The following is a 15230-nucleotide window of genomic DNA, read 5'->3' on the forward strand; positions in this document are numbered from 1 at the left end:
GTGATTACCCGGGTGGAGAAAAAGTGCCCGGGTTTTCAAGAAAGTACAATGTACGTTGGCTCTAATTTGGACTATCCAACTATCTTCCCGGGTCATCTATGACCCGGATCCTTATGGGGTATCAGTTACCATTTGTTAGCTTTAATCGCGGCAGCTTTGAGAACTGAGCATGAATTTTTCTGCAGGAGTCATTGCTTTATGCATTGTAAGTGATGATGGTGTCCAAACTCCAGTATTCTTTTATCTTCAGTCTCACTGCATTTTGTCGGCAAAGAAGTCAACAAGTGTGTGCTATTGTGACGGAAGCGTTCAGACGAATAACGCGTTATACACGCGTTTTCACACTGACAGGAGGCTCTATAAATAGAGCTCCCCCTTCATTCTGAAATCATTTCTTCTTCGAGTTTTCTCTCATCTAATAGCATTTGAGTGCTTAGTTCTATAATACTTGTGAGGTGTTTGTTCTCCTGTATTAAGAGAGTGTGTGTTCTCTTTGGAAACATAGTGAGTGGGTTGTACACCACAAAATATTATAGTGGAAATTCTTTCATCTTGCCCGTGGTTTTTACCCTAATAATTTTTAGGGGTTTTCCACGTAAATATCGGTGTCCAGTTTATTCTTTATTTTCGGGTTTTATTATCTCGAATTACCGCAAGTGGGACCAACACATTTCTCCTGCACAAACAAACAATTTATCCTAAGTTCTGGTTTCATAGTTATTTTTCTTTGCATCTTTTTTTGTTGAGTGAAAAGACTCGAGTAAGCAAGCAGATTCGAGTTAAAAAAGAAAGCGCTCACTTGGCAAACGTTACATCTCCAATCTTTGTCTTGAGAATTGGAGGGCCTGAATTCCCTTAAGAAATTAGATATCTCTTCTTGTTTCAAACCGATGCCGACATTCCCAATTCCATCACTCAAATCCAGCAGCTCCTAGTTGTGGCATAAGGCCAACCACAATAGTAAATATATTTTCTCCAAATATTTGTAGGCCACATGATCCACATCATCAATCAAATATTTCACTATTTAAATATCTCAAATTTCACAATCAAATATCACATCAACCAAATATTTATTGGTCACACTGTCACTTTAATTAATAGTTTACTTTCATTTAACTAAAATAACTTACAATTTTATAAAAAAATTATTTCACCACTTTAATTAATTTAATCTATTATTTAATATGTAATTTTTATTCAAATATAAAATTAGAAAGTTTATAATGATTATTTTTGAATAACTAATTTATAAAAAAATAAAAAAAATTATTAAAATGATTAACGGTGTTGACTATTAAAAAAATATTTTTTGAATATTTAAAAAAATATTAAAATGATTATTAAAATTAGAAAGTTTAATTAAAAGATATTAAAAAAATGAAAAAAAAATATGAATAACCGATTACAAATTGTAACCGGTTATTAATTTGGCACACAAATCAAGAGAACACAATTGTGAATATTTGGTGGTGAAAAATATTTGGATGACATGGGTATTGTGGGTGCCCTAATGAATTCAACTTCAGTTAAAAAGATAAATGTCATGATTACTTACATTCTATACTACTTGCATACAAAGGGGCACTGAAAGGAAAGAACACAGAGTTAATCTCTGAAACTCCCAGTAAAAAATGGGACTCATAATTCACTCATAAATGAATTTGAGTATATGTCAACGAGAGTACATAAAAAAATTAAAAACTCGAGAGCTAGTGAGAAGGAAGACCCATGGACAACAAATTTTAACAGCCGATATATCTCTTCATATTCATAAAATAATACCTCCTTTCCAAAAACAATATATACCTTTCGGTGATCAGTATTCCGAGTAGTGTTTCCACCACGTCTGGGTACAAAATCAGAAGCAATACCAACTCCTGGAGGAGTGCAGCATACGTAGGATACATCTGCAGGATTTCTTCGGTTACTCGAAGACATTTTTCTCCTATGCGGGTTCTTGTTTCTTATGTGCTTCGCCGATACAGGAGACGAAGAGGCTGAAGCCTACTTACATCCCAGACCTTTGGGTTTTGCAAAAAATTAGAACTTGTTATTCTTCCTGGGTTTTTTAGTGAATGTGTTTCTTGATTCAGTTGGCTCGTTCATGTTGGAGATTATGGAAGTGGAATGAGATTTGGGCTTTGAAGATGATGAAGCTGTTTTCTTATGGTTTTTGGGTTTTCGGATCAGTGTTTCGTGTTCATCACTGTTTGATAGGAGGGGCATGATTGAATCTGGAAAAAAAAATGAAGGAAGTTAATTTGTGTGTTCTTGGGACTAGAAGAATGATGAAAACATGAGAAGGATAGACATTATAAATTTAGGCTCCAGGAGTTCGTTAATAAACATTTATATTTTAAATATCAATATTATTTATATACAAAAGTTTTACAATTATTAAGAAAAATTTGTGAAAAAAGTTGGCAGGACACAATGCTGACAACTCTCCTTTCACCTTGGATTGAATTTGATTTTGTTTATAGTTTCTGTTTTTAAACATATGGACAGTAATTAATAAATGGTCAAAATGTGATGTAAAAATTGAACAATAATGTTTGGCAAAATGATGATGTAGATTTCCTAACCAAGAATTTTGGGAATGAGATGTGACACAAAAAGGGACAACCCTTTGTGGTAATAAAATTGGTTATCTCATGAATTGAAATTTACATTCTATTTTTTTATTATGTGTACTTTATTTATGAATAAATTTGAAATATATCTTACATATAAAGTGAATTGTAGATAATAAGAAATTAAGGGTAAATATCAACTCTCATCTATTTTATTCTTTTTTATAAAATAAATGTACTCGATTTTTTTGAAACACAAAAAATTCAACTGTCCCTCTTTTACAAACCCTGCCCTGCTTTATTATTTTTACATCTAGGCCTTATTTTTGTTTTTCAAGAACAATGTCTTGTTCTTTGCAGCATAAGTGATAATGCATGGAATGACGTATTATTTTGGTATCGGTTTGACATATTATTGACACGAGTATTCATTGAATTGCTGAGTTAACTCCAGATTCTGTCAGCTTTTGGGCTTTCCAATCAATCGTGAACAAAGAAGCAATTCCCATTTCCCATACGTGCATTAAAGATGTAAAGAAAGCTTGTTTTTACCCGATCACACGGGGCAGGTCAAGTTTATGGCGACTTCACGTGAGATGACGATGTTAAAACTTTTGAATGTCATTATAAGGACAAAATTCCGTATCTATCATCCACGCACTATTAGATCACTAGTAAAATTTGCAATTTTGATTTTGTGTCTAATCTGATATCTTTTAAACAAATTATATATATATATATTTATATCAATCATGTGCTTAATTCATGAAATTAACTATATATCCTAGCTGCATAATAAAAAATTAAACATTTTTAATTGGGGATTTTTAATTAATTAACTCATATATGAATTGTGAGCTCTAGATATTATAAACTAGTACTTTTTAGGGTTAGTTAATTAATTTGATATATAACATATATGGATCAAATATTCTTTTTAATTTTTGACCTTCTTTCATTTTTAATTTATTTAACCTTCAAACACCTAATGGAAACAAAAATCGAACAACAAGGTTAAACAAAACCTAATCTAATTTTTTCCTTACTAAATCACAATTATACATATAAGTACTTAATAAATATTACCATCTAGAAACAAAACTATTTTTCAATCAACAAGACAATTATTTACAAGATAATATATGTTTTGATATCGCGAAGATGAGCAATCAGAAACAANTTTCCGATTGTACACTTCTTTTCTATGTAGTATAGACGTGTCATCGAAAAATGATGATATAGTACCAAAAAATGTTAACATAGACATTGTGGACATGCCAACATCCAGCTATAACAATTTTTTAGTTGTAGACGATGGATAAAAATACTCCCGACGACCATTGTAAGGCAAATTCATTCACAAAAGTATATATCACAAAGCACTCGACACGCAAGACTTCATTATATTACCGTTTAAGTACCTTTTTTTAAATCAACTTGTCTGAATGAATTTTTTTTGATATAAAAAAAATTCGAATATTTAAATTCTATATATATAATAAATTTCAAACCCTAGATTTTGTTTCATTTTATCTTTTTCTTCAGAAAAATAAACTTTGTTTCCATGCAAGAGACGCCACGTGGATGCGTGTCACGCCTTTCCCCGTCATCTCTCTGAAGTCGGTGTTCATGAGAACCTAGGCAGCCGTTTTCTTTATATAAACCAACAATTCCAAAGTCTCCGAATGCATGCATGAACACTTGCTATGCCAGAATCAGATATCCAATTTAATCTCACTCTCCAAGAAAATGAATCCTTACAATTATTTTCCCTGTTGGGACTTTGAGTCCACTTCAAGTTTATCTCCATTGCAGGGTATATCATGGCATCAGCCACCTCCACCGCCTGCGGAACCGCAAAATTCGACGCCTTACACGAGCTTAGAAGAAACCCAGACGGGAAGTCATTCAAATTCGAGGCTGCATGTTACACCTGCTGCAGAAGAACTCACCATTGGTTCTGTAGCGATGGCGGAATGTGGAGGAGAAGCCAGAAACAAGAAGAGAAAGGGCAAAGAACTGGTAAACCGCAACACGTGTGAAAGGGTGAGCATAATTACTTGGCACCCTCTTTTTTCTTGACACGTGCTACTCTACTATTTGTTAATAAAACTTTTCCCATAATAGAGACAAATAGTATTTTTTCCCAGTACTTCTAAATTCTATCTATTATACTTTTAATAATAACAATTTCACAGTTTTTTTTAAAAAAATAAGTAGGTGATAACTACGAGAATTTTGTAATTTTTTTTTTAGAAAAAGAAGCTAAAACAATATTTCTTCAAAGATTTGTTATTCTATAAACATCTGTGTATATGTGCAGTCATTAATGAATAGCATATATAAAAGTGAAGCTGGATCAATTATTAACTATAGCTCATGTCTTGATTATTGCTGACCGGTTGAATTATTCTTGATGAATGAATTAATCAAGGCTGTCATTCTTTAATTTGCCAACTCTCTACGTACCTATATTATGTAATACTCTGTTTTCTTACGGATTAATAAGCTATCACTGAAAAATAATCACTCTGAATTTAACAGAAACGAAGAGGACGGATTGCTGAGAGAATGAAAACCCTTGAAGAATTATTACCCAACTCCTCACACAAAGTCAGTAAGCTTGTCTAATAGTATTCTAATTCAAGAACAGGGGCGGACCAACTAGCTAATATATATATACGTGTGATAATTTTCTAGAAATCTAATTATTGTTACAAAAATAGTAAGTTTTATTCTTTAAAATATATTTAGTCGTCATCTTTCAAAGTCCGTGTGTGTGTGTGTGTGTGTGTGTGTGTGTGTGTGTGTTAGTCGTTAAATATTGATTGGAATTGTGGGTTTTGTGTTTAAAATAGTTGAGTGCAGCTTCAGTTCTGGATAAGGCCATTGAATACATCAAAACCCTTCAACTTCATTTGGCCGTGCTCGGTTATCAGCAGATGATGATGATGGATGGATTACTAATCCCAACTCATAATTTTCCAGTCGGGGAAGATAACTCATCCGATTCAATATTAATGGCGAATTGCGGCGGTATCATTCCTGGTATTAATCCCTCGACTCATCCAGGGATATCCTATAATAGCGATGGGCTGTTTTCTTCAGTAACACGGAGCATGCCTGACTCTGGATTCCCTCCACAACCACTTCAATCGCCGATTCCAGGTCCACTTTTTGATGGGTTCGGAGGCCTTCTGGCATCGGACGCCGCCTCAAGTCCCAACTTGCAGCCGGTATCTTCCCATCTTGATAGTTTGTTTTAGATATATAGATTTAGAAAGTCAAATCTATCAGCACAGCGTTCATATGTAAATAACCCACACGTACATGCGAGCGCACACATGTATTTATATAATAATAAGCATGTATCTAAGAGGTAGCATAGACCAAAGAAAATAAAATTCAAAATCGTTCAGGTGAAGATAGAAATTTGAGCATGAACAAAGATTCGAGATTTTATAATTATCTTAGAGCAAATAAATAATTGGTAAAATATCTTAAGATAGACCATTATCCATGTCATCACGGATATCCAAAATTAAATTATATGAAAAAAGAAAATTTAGACTTTAGAGTTGAAAGAATTTGGGACAAAGACTAATGAAAAAGTTGGAAAAAGGAATGGCGTGGTTATTATTAGAAACCAGCGCATGCCTTCCACATTATATCACATGATTGCCCTAGTTGGTCCAGAATTTCTCAATATTCTTGTATATACAGTGATAATAAACTCATACCTTTTGTAATAAATAGAAAACCAAAGGTTGCATTTTAAAAAAAAAAAAAAAGAAAAGAAAAGAAAACCAAAGGTTGGAAAATGTGCATTTACAAAATAAATTTTTTTAAAAATAAAATATATGTTTTAGTTTTTATAACCAAGAAATCCTTATTTAGAGAATTATTAGAACAATATAAAAATACAAAGAATTCACCGCTTTATTCCAATGATTAGTCACCCCATTAGTATTGTATGATGAGGGCCTTGAGAAAATGATAGTGCACCACATTATAGATCATGATTTATAAGCGTGACCATAGCCTGTGCCTATAAAGTCTTCACCATTATAATTTTAACATATATCATGATTTTATATCATATTTTAAAACAAAAATTTAGAGTTCTTTAACCAATATGTGCCATTTATTTCACATGTATATGAAATATGATCGAAAACATAATTGTGCCATGAAAAATCTGAAAATTAATTCTCCACATTCATACAAGGGTAAAATTGATGGGGAAAAAAAATAAGTGAAACAATTCTGAATCCCACAAACAAAACCGAAAGAAAATAGGTCAAAAAGTATTATTAATATAGTCATGTGGTGAGACGCTTGAGTCATGATTCCACTAGTGACAGCATGAAGTCAAATAATACAGAAAGAAGGTATATATGTGCGTGCGCAACCATAATTTGTTTAGATTTCAGTTAACGATACAAATATTTGCTATATTAGATTGAATATATTTTACAAAATAAGTTTTATTAAAAAATAAAGTAAATTTACATAAATTTTGTAAGAAAGTATATACAATAACAACATATAAATAAAATATATACGAGCCAACATGTGTCCCTTTCTTTCAGCACATAATAACTTTTAAGCGCTGCATTCGTCTATAAATTAAAGAGCGAACCAAATGTTCTCCCACAGATCTCTCCTCCCTCACATCCACACACAAGTTTAAGTCATGAAAACCAAAGTAGCATACCTTGCAGTTTGTGCAGCAGTACTTGCGCTACTGCTTGGAAGAGTTGAGGTTACAAGTGCAGTGACTTGCAACCCTCTGCAGCTCAGCCCATGCGCAAGTGCAATCGCGTCTTCCGCCACTCCAAGCCGCCTATGCTGCTCCAAGATAAAGGAACAGAGGCCTTGCCTCTGCCAGTACATGAAAAATCCCAACCTCCAGAAGTTTATCAAGTCCCCTGGCGCGAAAAAGGTGTCCAAAATATGCCGCACACCATTTCCCAGATGCTAAATTAAGATTTCCGGTTTTCAAGTGTCAACCTAATTATTTGGCTCTCCATCCCTCTGGCAAAATCCTGTCCCACTGTGATGTACGGACTAGGTGGTATGCTTTATGTATAATGATTTGTTATGCTTGTATTATGAGCTGTGTAATAGCGTTGGTTCGTGTTCTGTGTTGTGTTTTGTATCTTGGTATGGTTGTGGCAATGAGAAATGTGATAAATAATTTGCTTCTCCCTGGTAGTATAAGATTGGAGACAAGTTTATTGTCTTGAACCAGCTATGGAGTGGTAGAGGGAGCTTGTATTTTTTATACAAAAAACGAGGAAAAAGAATAGGAAAAAAAAAAGAAGCATTGTCCTTGTCTATGCCGCTGGTACAAAAGTTAAGAGGAAAGTGGTGATAAGAGAGCCTTCTTCTCAGCTTGGACTTAATACTTCGATATTTCGTTAAAGCTATCATCTCTGTTTCGCACTTATCAATATTAAGACAGTTTGGACCCGACTATGAACAGCGAGTTTGATCCGAATGACAAAAAACTCGAGACAAATATAACAGTTGGTGAGGGAGACATGAAAAGAAAATCTACCAACATTCTTCAACTCATTTCCAACAAAATATTCTGAAAGAATCGAAAACTTGACAAATTATGGCAACTTCTTTTTAAATTATAAATCCATCTCATTGTCATTTAATGACTCCTTTCTACTGGACTTGTGCTTACAAACAGCTGCAAGTTGCATATTCCCGATATCGATTCCACATCCAAAGGTCCCTTTTGTCCCTCTTGTTTATCCAATTAATAATGAAACATCTTATCAGTTTTTCATTATAAATCTAGTCGAAGTACAGAGAAAAATAGATGTATTTTCAGGTGAGCCGAGGTACCATTTTTAGAAAAAGTAATAGCAAATTTCATTCTTCTATCATCTGGAATCCCCGTACATGGAATGCATGCACCAGCGCTTTCACAAAACTTAGAATTGTCTAGCCTTTTTCTTGCCGTGTAACTGTCCTTTGTTCTTAAGATAGAGCAACGATCTTTTCAAGTGCTGCAATTGTGCAAATAATAAGGTTAGCTATACAAATGAATAAACTCTCAAGGGAAACTCAAATTTCATTGCTCTCATTAAAAATATTAAATTACAGATTATAATAGATTGTACCTTGAGAAAGCTGCGGTTCATCCTGGGATTTTGTATTACTGGCAAATAAATTTGTGGAAATTACAAATTGTTGATATAATTAAATATGTGATGATATACAGCAGGCTTTTACCCACTTATCATTTGACCAGCTGTATAAAATTACAGCTGAAGGACAAAATGTAAGCGAGGTAGGATCAAAACGGAGATGACAAATAAACAACATAAAAGAATAAAGAGATGGAATAATAAAAGTTGAGAGAGCTAAATTTGTACCTTTCTTTGGTTAAAGGTTCGTCTTGGGGTTTCATTGCTGGAAAAAGCAAAACTTCCTGTTCGTAGTGATCAAGTGAACGATTTAAAATGGTGGGGGAGAGAGTGTATAGGGTGATGAGTAACAAGTTAAATTAAGATAAGTCAAAAAACAAATTATCTATCTTGGACGAGGTGGCACCACTAACCTTAATGTTCTGTGAGTCGGTCAACAGCATTGTGAGTCTATCGATACCCAATCCCCAACCACCAGTTGGAGGTAACCCATATTCAAGAGCAGTGCAAAACGTTTCATCCAAGGCCGTTGCTTCATCATCACCCGATTGGCGGTCCTAGTTTAACAATAAAAACTCTTTGGGAATCCTATTATAGCCAACTTTACAAAAAATTAAGGCTTCATCACTATCAATACCTTGAGTTGGTCAGCAAAACGCTGGCGTTGTATAACAGGATCATTCAACTCAGTGTATGCATTGCAAAGCTGTCAAATTAAGAATGAGATATTGGAACACGGGTAACTCAGGAGTGAAAGCCCTAAGAAAATAAATAGAGAAGAAGAAACAGAACAATAAGATAACTCATGATAACATTTACTTCATGCTTGTTGATGAACAACTCAAATATTTCAGTTAGGCCTGGTTTTGACCTATGCCATTTTGCCAAGGGACTCATAATCTCTGGATGATTGATGATAAAAGCGGGGTTCGTACAAGTCTCCTCAAGAAAATGCCCCACAAGCTGTACTTTTATAAAAGTTTAGAACAGTTGGTGAGAGAGAGAGAGAGATCGCTAAGGCAATGAAGGACAGAAGAGAGGAATATATCAATGGATATTTACAAGCATCCAAGAGGCATTGCGTTATTTTCCATGTATCGCTCAAGTCTTCAGAGATTAATTTGATTCAAAATTTACTTGAACAGGGTGACATGAAAGTGATAACGACGTCACACTTAAATTCACAAGTTACGATCACCGCGAAGGTATTAGCAAACCCTAGAAAAGCAAGTCCATATGAGAACAATAATTATTCTTCTCTCTTGATCATGTAAATTTAAAGAGAAGAGAAAAAAAAATATCTTACTTTGTCTAACAATCTAGTAGTTGTTTGAGGAGGGGGACATTTGATATCAAATTTTGAACATGCACCCGCCAAATATTTGTTGGCTTCTTCACTGGAGAGGTCCTTGGGTATGCTAAGGTTAGCCACCTTCTCTAATTCATCTATCATATCGATTCTCCTGCACGAGCAAAAAAGAATGTTGCTACTTAAATGCCATCAATATGGAAATGCACAGTATGCAAATGAACATGCATTACAAGAAACCTGAAGGGAGGAGTGAAGTCAATCTCAATGGGACTTGTATCCAAGCCATTGGCGTGATATTTAATTTTATAGCCACCGGTAATTTCTTTGATCATCCCTGTCACATGAAATTCATTCATAAAATTCCAAGACAGAAGAAACATTTTCGTTGAATCAAACTTATAGCCAATGTCTGCCACTTACCACTGAGCATTTCTTCAGTCAGCTTCATCAACTCCTCATAATCCGCAAATGCCGTGTAAAACTCACATGTAGTAAACTCAGGATTGTGAGTTAAGTCAATTCCCTCGTTCCTAAATTGTTAACCAATTTTTTTATACACAGTCTAAGCCACCGACGACCAACTCCTTGAGAAATAGTTCAGGTGCAATACGCATATAAAGCTTCATGCTAAGATCATTGTGGTGGGTCACAAATGGCCGGGCAGCAGCTCCCCCAGCAATCATGTTCATCATGGGTGTTTCAACCTTAAAACAGGAACATAAAAAGCAGGAAATAACAGTTTTGAGTTAAAGCATATAACCGGTCTGGGCTAGTGATTAAACATATTTTAGACTAAGGCAACTCTGGATTGACTTGCCTCCAAAAAATCTAGTTTATCAAGAAAAGTTCTGATGTAAGAAATAATTTTGGACCTGGTCTTAAATATTTCCCGAACCTCCATGTTTAGCATCAAATCCAAAAAACGCTGACCGTGCCGAGTTTCCTAGTATGAAATTTTCCACTAATCATAAACAGATTTCACATAGGACACATATAATCAAATGCATTTAAGTTCACTCACAGAAATCACTGGATGCACGCAAAGAAAAGAGAATTAAACAGGTGTTGGGAAGTGTAAATATAAGGTGCAAAAGAACTTAAAAAATATGGAATCCAGTGTACCCACTGAACATTTAAGATAGGTCCAAGTACTAGTGTTATAATACTTAGTTCAGAAACATTCTTTTTTCCATTAACCTTACTATGAAGTATTGGAAAAAAAATAGTTAGCTGCTCCATATCACGAAAGATATCAAGTTGATAAAGTTTTTTGGATTATAAGTTCTTTTCACGTTAATTATTAATTAGTAGTAAATAGATCAACTAATTCTCCAATAAAAATCTCAAAGTTTTATGTGAATCATTGTTTATCTATGTGCCACTTTTATATGGAATGCTCTGTGGTTAAAAACCTGGAAAAAGATGATTAAAAGTTATCCAAAATAGTGTTACTAAAATATAAATCAGAGAGAAAGTCCCAAGAAGGTAAGCAGTGATGACAGGAAAATCAAGTTATAACCACAGCCTAGAGATTTCCGGCTCTGCCATGAAATTGAAGAGAAACAAGTGCTGTTTATGACCATAAAACTATCCAGTAGTCCATCATCCATACGTGCTACACTAACTTGTCTGCCAGAGACTCCTGCTCCAATAAGCAAGTACATGATCCAGTCATTGGACCAGTGGTGCATTAGTTGGATTCCAAAGATATAGTTTCTGGATTCTGAGACACGTAGGATTTGGTGCATATGTTGGCAAACTTTAAAAAAATCAGTTATATGGACGTCCAAAAAATCGATAGGTTTGTTCAATACCTGATCCTTCAATGTATAGGCCTCGAGATTTCTACCACTCCCTGGGACCCAAATATCAGTTATCTATCCAGAGCAGAATGTTCAACAAATGCATGTAATCAGTCAGCTGACTAAAAAAAATCAGTGTCACCTTAGCATTGTCAGAACCAGTTCCCATTTTTGGTCGTGGCATCATATGTAGACAATGAGAAAGAACAACAAATGTTTTTGGAAAAATGCTCAGCTCTCCCCTTTTACTTTTACCTAAAAAATGAAATAACATAAGAGGAGACTTCTGAGATAGAGAAAATTACGTGAAGAAACGGAAAAGTATATCCAAAACTAAGATAATCAATCACTTCACAAGAGACTGTAAAATCATACCATTAAATGTCAAACACTCTGCCTAAAATAACAGTGACCACATAACACCCAGGGAGAACAAATAGTTTACAATGAATTATCCTTCCATACAGGCATCACATGCCATACGAAACAACATAAACATTAATTTCAAGGCCTAAAATTTGTAATAAAAGATGTAAACTCACTCACAGAGTGAACAGCATATTTAAAAAATGCAGCAGCTATGGAAATGCCTTCAATTGCACACCTGAATTAAAATTCCATGAAAGGAAAGTTTTTACCTAACAATCCATTCTCGTAAAATTTAAGTTCAGCTTTCAAGAAATAATTTTAAATCAATTTTTTTTCTGAAGTTAATATTTTTTTAATGAAGACACTCTTCTATTAATGTACTTTGTCCTCACCATATTTGTTAGAGAAGTATGCAAGTTACAAATGCCACAAACCGGGAAACCCAATGATACCAACAATATCCCCTCGCTTCACAGACGAGTGAAATCTAGAAAACTCTTCCTCATCTAACTCAGATTTCCTGCACGAACAGTTATGCAGATGCTGAAAGACGATATTTATGCCACAAACAAAAATATGGACATTCAAGCAAAGAAATACAGCATGGGTTCTCCAGCACCGTCGTCATAGCATCTCCTAACCAAACCAGTATGACCTTATTGGAAGTTACACCAGCTTTTCTCAAAAGAGCAAAATAGCAAACAGTTCATTTTCATTTGCTTTTCTTAATGTATAACAGGAAACTGGAACCCAGAGGAAATAAAGGAAGAAAACATAATCAACATACAAACCTAATTTTTTTTTAAAAAAAATAAGAAACTAATTTACACAAATCTGGAGATATTCATGAAAACATTTCCTTTGTACAGAGCTTCTAAGACAGAAAAATAATTCTTCACACACAATTAGTAATTCAAGTAATCACAGCTCTGGAATTGGCTGAAAGAAATACAAAATTCAGCATGCTGAATATGATAGCATTCAGCGACATATTTGACTTTGTCACATGAAATATCTTATAATATATCGTAGATGACATTAGTAGCTCTACCATATTAAGTAGATTGAAAAACGAGCTTCGCAACTATAAAAACAAGGTTGAAGTATCAAAGTAATAGCATCAATAGTTTGACGAATAAAATTGGCAATAACAGCAAAGAGTTGGGGACTCAATAGAAGGGATCCATATCCACACCACTACTTCTGTAACCAAAATAAGATACGCAACTACCTTGCATCAGCCATAACTTGAACTTTAGCACCGCCACCATGCAAATCATAAAAGAATAGTTTTGATGATGATGAAAGTTTGTTCATAAGCCGCCCTTTCAAACATCTATAATATTAATCAAAAGTAACAAACTATTATAGCATCAAAATAAATCATGTATAGAATTTCTAGTACCAGCTATGCTTTCTTCGACATCCTCGAGATGATCTCCATTATTTAAACTTTTATGTCTCTCTACATATTCAGGGATAGTCAATTTAGCTTCAAACTTGTGAGGATACGGATTGCTTCCACTTTCCTTCTGAGCAGCAAGAAACCTCAGTCTAGTTTCAAAATATTGCTGTAAGTGTTCAAACATTGGATTCAGTGAAAAGTCAAGATTGTCTTGGTATAGAAACAAAATAATTCCCATTCCAATGCCATATAGGTGATATGAGACAGGAAAAAGGCAAAAGAACGCAACTATAAATGAAAATAAGATACTAGGCTTACGGGAAGAGGCTTACCGTTGGATCCATGCCCTCATCTTCTGCAGCAGCAGATTTCTTTGCCTGTTGTTTTGGCTTGGCAGAGGCCTGATATTTATGCCAAATTCGTCATGACTAATGACTAGATAAACACAAAAATATTTACTGGAAGCCAACGGATTAAAGATGACATTCAATCATAGTATAATTGGTTTCATTCGAATACAAAAAAATGTACCGAGTGGTTGGAGGAAAAGCGAAAAATATATATGTCATTTTCACAAAAGATTTAACCGATCACAATAACAGCTTCCATGAATTCCAAATTGATAAAGCAACAAGAAAATATGAAACCCTCTTTTTTTAAAATAATACGAAAAATTATTGTAAGTAAACACACTACATAGCGTTTCAACATATATAAAATATATAAATTTACATGAATCTAAAGCATATTAAAACAACCAGCAAAACCCACAAGATAAACTTATCAAATTAACCCAAAAATTCTACAAGATCCACTAATCATGTAAATTTACACGTTCAACTATAAAGAATCAATGTGTATATGCCTTATAGCTTCACAATAGATTCATCACCAAATGCAAAAATATATACTTCCCCCGTCCACAGAAAATTGTTCACCTTTTGCCGGTTCACAAGTACTGTGCTACTTTTTTTCCTTGCTAGTTTTAAATTTGGTTGTTGATAAAAATGCACATGTAAACAATTCATAAATCAGAACAAATGGGCATGGATTGCAAGACAGCCTCCACCTAGATGTGATCCGTTTAAAAACATTCTCCTTCAGACTGAAAAATATGAACAGACACCAGAATCCTTGGTAAAAAAAAATCACGAAAAAACGACAAAAATTAGTGAAACCAGGCCCGAAATTTAAGTCTGAAATTCGACACCTCAATCAATAAAATCACATACAAACAAAGCGTTGTACGATAAAAATAGAGGATAAATACCATTTCGGAAGTTCAGGAATGCGGCAGAAAAATGTAACTCAGAGAAGACTGGTGTCACTGGGATTCTAAAACCCCGGGGAACATATGTTTCCTTTACGAGAGACAAGAATTGGGCTTCGCTTCCTCTTATGTTATAAACAGATTGGGTTGGGCTTTAATAGAATCCCGACAAGTTGGAATTATTTTTTATGGGCTTTTAGCTGTGATTTCCAAATCACGTGAGATTAAGCCTTCTCGAATCAAAAGTGCAAAATTCTTGGATAAATTTTTTTTTGTTTTTTTGAAGAGTTAATAAATAAGAAACTCTCCTCGTTCTTTGAGGATAGAGT

At 34.2% G+C, this 15230-nt stretch overlaps 1 pseudogene; it reads right to left on the reverse strand.

Annotated features, from left to right (window-relative positions):
- Positions 1-7561: 7561 nt before the first annotated feature.
- LOC140967680 (lysine--tRNA ligase, cytoplasmic-like) lies at positions 7562-15015 on the reverse strand (annotated as a pseudogene).
- Between the last annotated feature and the right edge of the window lie 215 nt (positions 15016-15230).

The sequence above is a fragment of the Primulina huaijiensis genome, unplaced genomic scaffold, assembly GCF_012295235.1.
Source record: "Primulina huaijiensis isolate GDHJ02 unplaced genomic scaffold, ASM1229523v2 scaffold26229_ERROPOS72855+, whole genome shotgun sequence".
Taxonomy (NCBI): Eukaryota; Viridiplantae; Streptophyta; class Magnoliopsida; order Lamiales; family Gesneriaceae; genus Primulina; species Primulina huaijiensis.